Source organism: Panthera onca, chromosome F2, assembly GCF_046562875.1.
Source record: "Panthera onca isolate mPanOnc1 chromosome F2, mPanOnc1 haplotype 2, whole genome shotgun sequence".
Lineage (NCBI taxonomy): Eukaryota > Metazoa > Chordata > Mammalia > Carnivora > Felidae > Panthera > Panthera onca.
This window is the reverse complement of record NC_138356.1, coordinates 73379052-73392338: the sequence shown is the minus strand read 5'-3', so window position 1 is coordinate 73392338 and position 13287 is coordinate 73379052.

The window sequence follows — 13287 nt, the reverse complement described above, 5'->3', positions numbered from 1 at the left end:
TGACTTGTCCCCAATTTTGAAAGTTGCATCCATCGCAATGAAGAGAATCTAAAGAAGAGCTCCAGTGGCCTCTTTCTGCTTTTAATGAACCAAAGAGCTCAAAGTTGCTATTTTCTATCCTAGCCAGTGCCAAGGTGAAGAAAATAGTATTGCAGAGACAGATAGGCAGGCATGAGGTCATTTTATGGACATTATTTTTACCAGATTATTCTGGAAATAAAAACTTCTTGGGGAGAAATGTACTAAAAACTTAAGTGTTTTAAAATAAAACTAGAATAAAGAAAACAGAGACCACAGAGTTCATTTAAGTTCAGCTCCACAACAGACAATTTCTGTAGCTGGCTTATCTATGTGAAACATGGAGGCAGTTTTTTGAGAACATCTTTAGTTATCAACCCCTATGCAAGGGGATCCAAGAAAGGATAAACCTAGATTTTCTCTAGGAGGCAATTCCGAACTAGAAGTGAACCCCCAATTCCAGTCTACAGAGTAGTCTCTGCCGAACTTCTAAAGATGCCCCGTTCCACCTTCCTCACGTTACTCATTGCCTTGGTGGAAGAAGCAAGTGGACCGATGAACAAGTGGCCAGTCTGTGCCTGACCTGACTGTAGCCATCAGTGTTTGTGCCTGACTCCCCTGTGTTCTGGGCACCGCCCCCCCCCTTTCAGAGCTGGTCTTCAGCCTGACCCACAGCATAGGTTACGTGCAGATAAACACTTATTTAATTAGGGAATGTGCGAGATGCCCATGTGAGCGTGTGTGCAACGTCTCGTGCCTGGTGAGGCTCTCATGTGTGCGTGACTGGGGTGTGTGATGGGTGTGATGTCGTTGGCACCTGGTCTGTGGTCACACCCTCCCATCACAGAAGGCCCTGTGGCTTTGTGGTATCCTCAATAAAATGCCTCGTTCTCAAAAAAAAAAAAAAAAATAGGAATAAACTGCTTTCCTGGGGAATGCATTGCATTCCATTGCAACATTCTATTTTCCCTGATCATTCTGATGTGATCTTCTGGCGTGGAGGCTATTTTCCCTGGAGCAGGGATTAGATTTCTTCACTCAGATTGGGCTGAGTCCTGACCCTTGTTATTCACTTGGATGTAGTGAAGGTTCCTGGGGAAAACTCTTGAAGAAAAGCAAATGCTACCTTGTGAGGCATTTGGTAAAGTCATCATATGTCTCCTGCCAAATGGAAGATGCTCCGCTCCAGCAAAATAGACTGGATGTCCCCATGGGTACCATTTAGCCATTATGTTGGTGGGCCAGTCTCTCTTTTCCAGCTGATGCTCCATGTGTGGTTCCTTCCCGCGTTGGCTGTGACAGCCGTAGCAACCTGGATTGCAGCTGTGGGAAGATAGCCAGCCACCGTTAAGACCTGTCTGGCCAGAGAAGCAGCAAGGGTGTTGTTCTGGGGCGATAGCGGAATCAAATCCAATAGAAACTCCTTATTTGATATCATGCCAAAGAAATCCTGGCACTTTATTCTACTGTAACCCATCCTTAAGGCCAGGCTTTGAATAGACAGTCATATAAGCAAGCTATTTAGATTAGTCTAGATTTCAAGACTAATCCAAGTCCATCAAGTCTTGGGGAAGAGCCGCCATGCCAGTGAATTCTTCCCTATCCAGTGTTATATTCTGCTTTGCTACCCTCAAGACCCACTCTCATATGTGTTCTTTCGGGTCCTGCCAGGGTAAGTTAGCTAGATCTTGCAAGTGTAGCCTTTTCCTTACGGAGCTCTGCTGGCCCTGACTCTGGTTACCAGACCAGAAGAGAGAGAAGCAATGAGCGGGCTAGAAGATCAAGCTTCATCTTGCGAGACACTAGTTTCAGGTGAATCCGTTGCATGGGATTCAGACAAGAGAAGAGAAGTTCTCACTTGCAAAGAGTACAAGGCTTCTTTTGCCAGGAGAAGTGTTCAGAGGACTAGGGTCCAAGATTCCCAGGCTTGTCTAGACACACATTCCGATCACAGGTCTGAATAGTCTACTCTTTCCTTTTCGGGGTAGTGATTTTGACATAGGAGACTCGCTGAGACTGTTTATTTAGTCTTCTTTGCCGTTATTACATCGCTACGATCTGATTTACTGCATAATCTGTCTTCGGGCCGTAAGGGATGAAAGTTTTCTTAACGTATCATGGAGGGTTCTGGATTTTAGAGCATGCTTATGTTTTTCAAAGTCTCTTGTGCCCATACCCCCAAGACCCCTCTACTCCATAATCCTTATATTTTCTTTGTCAGGAAATTGATTAAGCATCACATCTACTCCATCTCTCAAAGTCTTGTCCTCATGAAAGCCTACACTCATGATGCCAGTGCATCCCACTCACCCCTGCAAATGGAGATTTCATTGCTATTAGACCAGTAAGAAAGCCAGTCCCAAATCTTATTTGAGAGTCTGCTTTGTAGAACTACTCTTGTCACCAACAGTTTTAGGCAGGGTTTCCTAGAAACAGCAACTGAGGTAACAATTCAGTGGGGATGCTTCGTTCGGAAAGTAGAAAACTAGGGTGGCGAGAGTGAGAGAAAAGTGAAGGGAAGAACAGAACAGGGAAGGGTAAGGAAGCAATGAAAAGTAATGCGTTGATCACACTGGCAGATGCTTCATGATAAGCCGCAAAGAGACTCACTTGGTTGCTATGAGGCTGTGCCTGTTTGGCCATGTGAGCATTTTTTTACGTCTCGGGCTATTTGGATAAGTTCACTGAAACTGTCCATTTGAGTAATAAACAAGAAAATTAACTAGAGTCTCTCCCCGTTTTCATGCCCCTCTGGTCAAAGTCTTACCCCATAGGGAGTTAATTCTCCTGCACACCTGGTTTGTCCCTTTGGCAGCTGTTGGGGAACCCAGGTCCCATGACTTACAGTGTGGTTTTTCACCTGAAACAGGACATAGGAAAATCAAGAAAAGCCAGTGACTCCAAGCACATAACTGGTCAGCCTCTGGCCATAGATCTGCTAAGCACACGAGAAGTCTACGGTGCTTGCTGGGAGAGAGCTAGGGGGTATGGGGCTGGGAGAGAGCTAGGGGGTATGGGTCTGGGACACAGTTGAGGCTGAGAGAATTTCTGAAGGCATCTAGATATATCTAATATATCAGGTGTTATAAAAGCAAGGCTGGGTCCACTCCTGGAAGAACAGGGATGCAATGTAGGTACCCAGGGGTTATGAACGTCATTTTTCTCTGGCTTGCTTTTGTCATTAAGTGGTACACAATATAAAAAAAAATCCTACCATGAATAATAATTGGAGAGCATATATATATTTATTAAACACATAAAGTGTCTCAGATACTTATATTGTCTCTAATACTTTGCATGCTTTATCTTCTTTTGTCTCAGACTGTGTAAGTATAATTATGAACCCCATTTTCAGATTAGGAAACGGAAACTCAAAGATGTGAAGAATCTTTCTGAATGTCACATTGCCACTAAGCGGTAGAGCCATGATTCAAACCCACAACTATGTTTTTCTTAATCCCACCTCTTAAACTAAATGTGAACTGCTTTGCATATCCGAACCTAGTTCAAGAAATTTCTACAGGTGTTCTCTTTCTTGTATACGAATATACCTACGCGCCAGGACGCTTATTATTTCTAAAGGATTTGATCATTCAGATTTGGATTTATGGAAGCTTAGCTCAAAATCCATGTTCAAATAAAAGCAGAAAGGGGCCAACATCTATCCATCCTTGGCCCCTTGGACACTACTTGTCTGGCTTACAGCCCCTGTGACCTCTCATGGAGAAAACACATACAGCACATAACTGGATGTGGGACCTAGGCAGAAGCTTGTGTGACTTTGGTACACCATCAGGAGGGAGTGGGGCCAGAGTGGGGACTTTCTTCGTGAGATATTGGACCTCAGAAGTTTCGAGCGAGCCAGTAGTAATGGTTGTTGCAAGGGTGAGCAGGTTCCAAGAAGAGAGAAAAATGGACTGTGTTTCCTTTGGCAAGTGCATACACCTGCACAGCAGTGTTTCAGTTATACTGTCTGGACACAGCCTTCGGTTTCACTCAGTTACAACCCAACGATGGTGAATCCTGTTGGTAGTGACCATTGTAAGTGATCATTTTACCTTTCCGTCTCAGAGATTCCAAGTACTCTTTAATTCCCTTTTATAAATCATTACCTTTTGTTGGGGAAAGCCCTTCTTGATTTCCCATAAATAGTATTTCTCCTGTTATACACTCTTAAATTATCTTGTATTTCTCCTTCTTAGCAATTGATATCAGTTACTTTTTTGTGTAATCACTTGTTTCAAGGATGCATTCTCCTCTCTGCTAGACTACAGGTTCCATAAAGGTCGCAAACATGGCTGTCCTGTCTTCTGTTGTATTTCCATTCCGTGGCACCGTGCTGGGTATATAGTATGTTCCCCCAAACATTTTTCTTTTTGATTGAATGAATAGAACTTCACCTCTTACTACTTGGGAATTAGAAGAGTTATTTGTGTCAGTTCTGCATTCCGAACCTGGACTTTTCCCTAAATATTAGGCACATTAGAAGTTTTGGTTTTTTTTTTTTTCCTGAAGATCATTTTCATGGAGGCAGTTCATCATTTATCCATGTATTTATTAAACTATGACTTGTGGGGCACTGGGTGGCTCAATCGGTCCTGATTTTGGCTCAAGTCACGATCTCATGGTTTGTGAGTTTGAGTCCCTCATCGGGCTCTGTACTGACAGTGTGGAGCCTGCTTGGGATTCTCCCTCTCTCCTTCTCTCTCTGCCCCTCCTCTGCTTTGCTCCTGTCCTCTGTCTCTGTCCCTGTCTCTCTCAATATAAATAAACCAAAAAAAATGCACACAACAAAACAAAAAAAGCCCAAAACTATGACTTGTGTTTCAGTCTAATGAGAAGTTCCTTAAATCTGCACTTGTGTGGGTTAGGATTGACCCCAGAGGCCCATACAGAGATGACCCTGCAGGTAAGGAATGGGTTGCTTCAGCCCAGAGAGGAGAGGAAGCCAGGCAGTACATTACAAAGGCAACTATTATGCAGATTTGATGTCTTGCTACTTACTTCCCCTTTGCTCTTCCTTAAGAATCACACACTTCTGGAATGATATAAAATTCGTGATAATTATGCTAGTGGAAAAAGCACAACTTTTTAGTGTTTAGCTAATGAGTATGCTAGTGATTATCGTAGTAGCTATGAGTTAATGATTAATTGCGATGATTATTGTAATAGTAATGGGAGAACAGATTTACAGAGAGATTAATTAGGAATAAATTTTTGAGAGGCTGTAATACATGAGATAAAAAGAAGATGAGGCAGAATTGTATAGTGGAGAGAGCACCAACTTTGGAGCTAGAGAAGTAGGTGTAATTGGTTGATTGATTAATACATGCATTTAGTCAATAAATATGTACTGACCACTTGTTCGGTGTTGGGCCCTCTTCTAAGTTTTAGAGGCATAGCAGTGATCAAAAGAAAAGGTTGCTATCCTCACAGAGCTTGCATTTTCTTTGTGGATTGAGTTGTGACCAGCCCTTCCAAATTTATTACTTGAAGTCCTAATCTCTCAGTACCTCGGGATGTGATCTTATTTAAAAATAAGGTCATTGCAGATATAATTAGTTAAGTTATGATGACGTCATCCCAGAGTAGGGTAACTCCCTAATCCGATGTGACTGGTGCGCCTGCAAAAAGGAGAAATTTGTCCTTATCCCCAGCTTCATTGAGATAAAATTGACATATAACAATGCGTGAGTTTGAGGCGTATAACATGATGATTTGATATACATATATATTGGGAAAGGATCACCACAATAAGGTGAATTAACACATCCATCACCTCACGGAGCTACGATATTGTGTGTGTGTGTGTATGTGCATGATGAGAACTTTTAAGATTTTCTCTCTCAACAACTTATAGCATCCCGTAAGTATACTATAGAGTATTGTCAACTATAGTCACCGTGCAGCACGTTCGTTAGATCCGCAGAAATTATTCATCTTAATACTGGAAGTTTGTACCCTTTGACAATTTCTACCCGTTTCCCTCACACCTCCCTCCTCCCTCCCCTCTGCCCCTGCTGACCACCGATTTATTCTGTTTCCATGAGTTCCGTTGTTGTAGATTTCACATCTAAGTAAAACCATATAGAACTTGTCTTCTTCTGACTTAGTTTACTTGGCATGATGCTTTTTTGTTCATGTTGTCACAAAGGGTAAGATTCTCCAGTTAGGTTTCCATAGTGTCGTGGTTATCACATTCGCCCGACAAAAGGTAAGAGTCTCTTTTTTTATAGACGAATTATGTTTCATTTTATACATACCACATATTTTCTTTGTCTCTCTACCGGTCGATGGACCTGTAGGCTGTTTCCATGTCTTGGCTATTATGAATAATACTGCAGTGAACATGGGAAGACAGATGGCTCTTTATTTATTTATTATTTATTTATTTATTTATTTTGACAGATGCCTCTTTATTTACGTATTTATTATTTATTTTTTGACAGATGCCTCTTTAGATAGTAACTGCATTTCTTTCTATGTTTCTTTCTTGTTTCTTTCTTCCTTTCTCTCTTTCTCTCTTCCTTTCAAGTTTATTTATTTATTTTGAGAGACAGAGAAAGAGAGAGAGTGTGCACATGCATGCAGGGGGAGATCAGAAAGAGAGGAGAGAAAGAATCCTTACTCAGGGCTTGACCTCACCAACTGTGAGATCGTGACCTGAGCTGAAATCAAGACTCAGATGCTTAACTGATCGAGCCACCCTGGTGCCCCGATTGCATTTTTTTTCGGATGGGAACCCAGAAACAGGATTGCTGGATCCTATGGGAATCAGCATCTTATCTTCTCCCGTTCAGTACATGCTGTCTTTTGTGAAAAGAAGGTTTTCAATTTAATGTAGTCTAATGTGTGAACATTTTGTAACATGACTTCCGCTTTTGTTTTTCTTGTTTTAGAAATCTATATCCAAATCAAGGCTATGGAAATATTCCTCAATATATATTCTAATTATTTTAGAGTTTGATTTTTCATGATTAGTGATAAACTGAACATGGCAGTGATAAACAAAACGGTCCATATCCGCAGACAAGAAGGAAAACTATCACGTGCAATTGAGGTAAAATGCAACAAATCCTATAACATCAAAACAACGGGATGCCATAGGAGCAGGTGCAGGCCTCTAAAAAGTCTAATTTGGTCATGAAGAGACATATCCCAATTTATGACTCATGGAGGCTCCCAGTAGTGGATTCTGTTTAATTTTAATTAAAGGTTTAAGAATTCATGTGATTCAGAAACTGAATGGCAAATCTCATGTTGAAAACACAAATCTCCAGAAATGAGTCTCAAACATGGGGGTATGAAAGAACCAACTGAAAAATGTGTTACATATGTATGTTACTGCCCTCCTCCACACTCACGCTACCCAGCCCAAGCCCACAGATTCTGACTCAGTAGGACTGCTTTGGGCTCCAGGAATCTGTGTTTATAAAACATTTTAGCTGAATCTACTGGTGGCAAAGAGATGGTAGGAGTCATAGAAATACTGGATTAAGGTACCTGCTATGAAGTATTTTTTAACTCTTCTTTTCACGTGAAAAATAAATTCTGTACCTTTGCATCCTTTCCTCAATTCGGCATTTTGACTCATCCTTTCCCAAAGGATGATTCTGTCAGGACATGATAAGCTTACTGTAATCATACTGTCGTTTTTATCTCCCTTTAGAACTTACAAATGAATTGAATCACTATTATTCATTCATGCATCAGACATTTATTGAGTGTTTTTAGCGGCACCAGGTTTAACGATAAGTGCTGGAGATTCAGAAAAGAAGTGTATGTGACCCCGTCCTGAAGCTCATACACCAAACTCATGTGGATGTATGCCAAGAAGCAGTGTGCTATGTTCCTGGCACAGTGAATAGGAAGAAAGGCGGCATAAAAGAAGAAATGGTCAGCTTTTTCCCATTAGGAAATCCCATTAGGGATTAAGGGAGATGCGTATGTCAGGATTGGCTTCTTAACTTGTTTCCTATTATCATTATTGTTAGCAGTATTTTTATTATCATGGCAAAAGCCTAGGCAATAGCAGCGTCATCCAATGATGTCTGAGGCCCCGTGTAAACATATTTGGTGGGAATTTTTATCTATACATGCAATCTGATTATAAAGTTATAATTATAAAGTTAACACGTTCACCCGAAACACAGCTTTTTATTGATGGAGATCTAGAATAATGGATAGAGACTATGTATTTGTTTATTCTCTAATCATGGCACATTAAGATTCTCATAGTACATGGATGCCACCTCTCCATATTAAGGTCCAGGAGCCTTCTCACTGTGTCCATTATTGAATTGCTGCAAATTGTATATTTCCCACTGCAAGAAACACGTAGCATACTCATAATGGCATGGCTCTTTGGACCTACCTCTGTAGTTCCGTAATATCATTTACCACCAGTTACAGATTGTAACATAACTCAAAGTACAATATCTCCCTTCAAGCCACCTCTGGATACTGGCTTCCAATGACTCTCCAACGTCGTTACTGTGTTTTGTTAATGATGACAACAGAGGCGGGTCTTACCCAGAGTGTGTAGGAACATTGGAATGATGCTTTATTTTATGACCATGTTACATGAACAGAGTTTTATATCGTAAAGGTAGGACAGTCCACCTTCCCACCACATGCCTTCTCTTGAACTTTCAAGGCCAGAATGGCTGCGCGTATACCTAGAATGTGATCTCTTTTAACGTTGACCACACTCCTGCCTCCCATGTACGTATGGCCACCAGCAGGTAAGAATGTGGGTGGGGCAAGAGCATCCCAATTCGTACAATAAATGTCTGTCTTTCGTCCGGAAAGATTTAAAACCAACCCTGGTGAAAGCATCACCCTACTGCCTCGCTCAAAGACAAGAGAAGCAAACAACTCGAAGGGCTCGCTGATGTTGCCGAAAAATGGTCTCCAAAGACCTTCATGAGATAGGCCTACTCCACTCCTGATGACTGCCTAACCACATGCCACAAAGCGAGTGATGGGGGTGGGTGGCCACCCAGGGTACCAGCGGCACAGGGTACACAGGGTAAATATCTTATACCTCTACCCCAGCCATTCCTGAGGTGCTGAGACAGGAGGATGTACCATGGTTGATAGATGACTGGCAGCTGATGTCAGATCTGTAACATGCTGTATGAGCCCAAGGCTTGGCAGTGAACCCTGTTAACCCGTTGCTTGCCCTGTGCCCTGAACTTGTCCTGTGCTTGGCATGAATGAGAGTCACCCCAAATCAGCATGTTAGTACAATTCTGGCAGGTCAACCTTAGCCCACTCTATAAAAAAAAAATCACACTGGCCAGTAGGAATGATGTGCCCACCAGGCCATCCTCCCAGAAATGGGGCCAATTGGTGCAATGGCCAGGTAGGTACACAGGCCAGAGGAAGTTGGGACATCTGGTTGACCCAAAACAAGGAAGATGGTCAGATAGTGCTCTGAAGGCAAGAAATGGGGACTGAGGTCCACACATGTCCTGGTCTGGGATTAGGGTGCTCTGTCTGGGTCGCACTACTGACCTTAGCTGGTTCCAGGCACTGGAGGGGGACTTAGAACACTTGGAGAAAGCACTCCAAAGCCCTGGGCCCACCGAGGCACTGGGTTTGGGCCGAGGCCCATTTGTTAGAGTCTAAAGGTGGTACTTAATATTACTACCATTACATTAGAAACAAACAAGTTTAAGAGGCCGAACGACTTGCTGTGAATCATACGAATAATTGAGGGAATAAATGGAATGAAATATCGGTTTCAAATCTCCAAATACATGTTCTTTCCTGCAACCAATTAATTTAACATCAGCCCAATCATGCAAAGTCTGAAGGATAATCTATTGCACACAGAAAATTCTACTGCATGATAGAAGCCAAATTAAAATTTGGACTTCTATTTATTTACTGTCACAGATTATGTGAGATAAGGTGCCCTTTTGAAGACAAGGATACTAATGATGCCTTAAAAAAATTTTGTATCAAGGGGTCCCTGAGTAGCTCAGTTGGTTGAGCATTGGACTTTGGCTCAGGTCATGATCTCGGGTTCTGAGTTCGAGCCCCCACGTCGGGCTTGCTGCTGTCAGTCGCCTGTTCAGATTCCCCTTCTCTCTGCCCCTCCCCCGCTTGTGCTGTCTCCAAACTAAAACAAAACAAAACATTTTATATCTGTGCAGGCCTTATGTCACAACATTCTTGGGGGTTCAGTCGGATAATATTTTCCACTTTCACTTCTCAGGTGGGAAACGTACAGTTCAGAAAATTGCAGTGTTCTCTCGGGTCTTAACGCCTCTCAGTCCTGGGATTACAGTTCTGACCTAGTCCCAGATCTCAGGCTCTGCTGACTGATTCTCTCTGAGTATTTTAACCATTTCAAACCATCTGTTACTCAGCAATCTTTAGGTTTAACTATTACTGATTCCCACTCTCAGTTTCCTCTATTTCCAACTCACATCCTGCTTATAGTGAGTTACTATGGAGACATGACATATCATTGGTCTCTCTGTAGGATAGTGACCTGGCATATTTAAAAATGTTCTGGGTTTCTAAGCAACTCGACCAGCGTTACCCGTCTTTGCCTCCAGGAGCTGTTCTTTTGCTGCAGCAAAGGAAACCCGGATCGGGGCTCACTTCCGGGGATGGTCATGGAGTTGTCAGGAAGCGAGTGTGCAATGCAGCCGACACAGACTCCATTCCATCAAATGTCTGTCCCCTGCTGGAGCATTTTTGAAAATGACTTACGACGAAAGAGAAAACTGGAGGATCTCACCTCCACAACTTTCATGCCTGCCACTTGCTTTGCTGTGAACTTTGAATGTTATTAAACTACCCCCCGAACCTCAGTTCCCTTATATCTAAAATAGAATTTAAATCAGCCGGGTATGTGGAAATGCTCTATACATGATAAAATCTCGTGTTACTACTTTAATGCTGATACAGGTGTTCATTCTCCCCTCCCCCCCTCCCCCCACCGAAATACCTGCTTTGTGTGGAGTCCGATGTTAGGCACCAAGGGAGAAGTCGATAATGCCCTGCCAGCCACCGGACAGCTCGCCATCGGATTGGGAGACAGAAGATGAGAGCAATCAGGTTGTTCGGTTCCAGGGCTGGGACCAGTTCAAGGGCTGTGGGCAGCTCACATGCAAGGAAATGCCAAGGCCACAAGAGTGCACGCTACGGTACAGAGAAGCAGAGTGAATTGGGGTGGCCACGGAAGGCATTGAGGACTGTCTGCACACTTAACAGGGGCATAAGAGACGTCTGTGAGCTTGCTTCCTTATGTGGCTTCATCTGATTCTACTATCGACCCCTCTTGCCGGATTCCAGACGTCCGATGGTGATTTAACAGCAACGCTCTGAACTCAAAATGTATGGGCTCATATTGTAACTCCAGCATTTACTACTTCTGTGACCCTCAGCTTCAGTTTTCTTGTCTGTGTGACGGGCGTAATCATGAAAAGTAATTCAAAATGGTATTGAGCAAGTCGCCAGAGCTTGTGTCTGCAACTCAGTATGTCACCAATAAACGTTAACCCTTATTATTGCACCACACGTGTCTCCTGCCACTGTGCCCTCGCACACATTTTTCCTTCTTTGCTTTTGTCGGTGTGGTGACATTATTGGTCCAGTTTAGCGCATAGGCATCTCTCTGGGACTAGTTCCTTGATCAACCTTACTTCTTCTTTCGATCCTCTCCAGAAGATTTGACGCTTCCTTACGTCTTGTGTGCGCGAACGTGTACCTAGTGTATCTTGTACATCCCTCTGTCCTAAGCTGATCATATCGCACATTTCCTTGTTCACGCTGTGGGAATAAACAGAGGCCAACCAGAAGAGAAAAGCAAAAGCTGTTTCTTTTGACCTTGCGATAGCAAGGGGGTAGGCTACCGTTGCTCTTCTGGCACAGACTCAAAGACAGGCAGAGGAGTGTAAACACTTGAGAGTAGAAAAAAGAGAAGGCCTTAGGTGTTTCCTGATCGGAGGCTCTTGACGTGGGGAAGCCGGAGACAGGCTAACAAGAAAGGAGGGGTTCCGTGTGATTGGTTAGGGGTGCATGTTTGACTTTCTCTGTTTGGCCATAAACTGGAAGCAGGGGCAGAAATCAGGAAAGCTGCCAGTTATTAATCAAGTCCTGGCCATTGGGGACTAATTGTTATGGAAGTTACTGTTTAGCTTTCCTGGATTGTCACTGCAGAGGGCAACTGGGCTTCCTGCAAGTCTGACTTGTACAAGGTTGGCTTTCCAGGTTGTTCTTTATGGGTAAGAAGTTGGTTTCCTAGGCCAGTTGCTGCAGGTTGTGGGTCAGAGTTTTATTTTTATAAATGGGCTGACCATTGTCCATTCATAGATTCTGTCTCTCAACACATCTGTCCATTTACACTTCTCGTAACCAAAGAACAGGTCTTAGCCACGTACGTACTTCCAGCACCTCACACGGTGTCAGATACGTGTTTGTGGGTCGATAGGTGTGTGGAAAGAAGAGCAGAAGAGAGGAGAGAGAGGGAAGGGGCAAGATAAATTGGCTCGACCGGAAGCAGTGATTCCGGTAAGTGAGTAGTGTTGAACCAAGTTGATTGACAGTAACTTTCTAGATGGGCCTCCCCCTGCAGAGAAGAGTCTATCTTTAAGTGGCCAGGGGTTAAGAAAGATGGAGAAAAACAGCGAGGGGCAAAGGTGATACAGAAAACAATGGCGGCAGTGGATCTCAGCTACTTCAAAATGCAGTTGCAGTTGTAAAAATAAACTTGTGTTTGAAACATACTGTGGCTTTAGCGAGCTTCAGGGAAATAATCTAATACACTACCGTGTCTTTCGAGAGTTTCATTAGCTGTCCAGAGCTTTTCATTTTATAAGTGTGAACGACTGATCCCTTTGCTGGGCGGAATTCGGTGCCAGGTTTTCCAAAGCGGTGTGTCTGAATAGAATCCTTTCCTGACCATTGTTTCCAAATTGTGCTCTGGGGGTGGGAGACTGGTTTATTAGCGAATTCGCCATCAACAAGTTTCTCTGGTCAGTTAAGTCTGGAGAACCTGCTCACTCTGTCACCCCTCAGACATGTACGATGATGGCATCGCCCTATTAAAGGTTCTGAAAATCTTACAGTCAGAAAGCTTGACTTGAAAAAAATGCATTGTTGCAAAAACTCAACTAACCACAGAATTCTGTTTCTGTGAAATACCCAGTTCTGTGAAAGTTACTTGGATATTGCTATTTTATTTTTTTAATGTTTATTGTGTGTGTGTGTGTGTGTGTGTGAGAGAGAGAGAGAGAGAGACAGACAGAG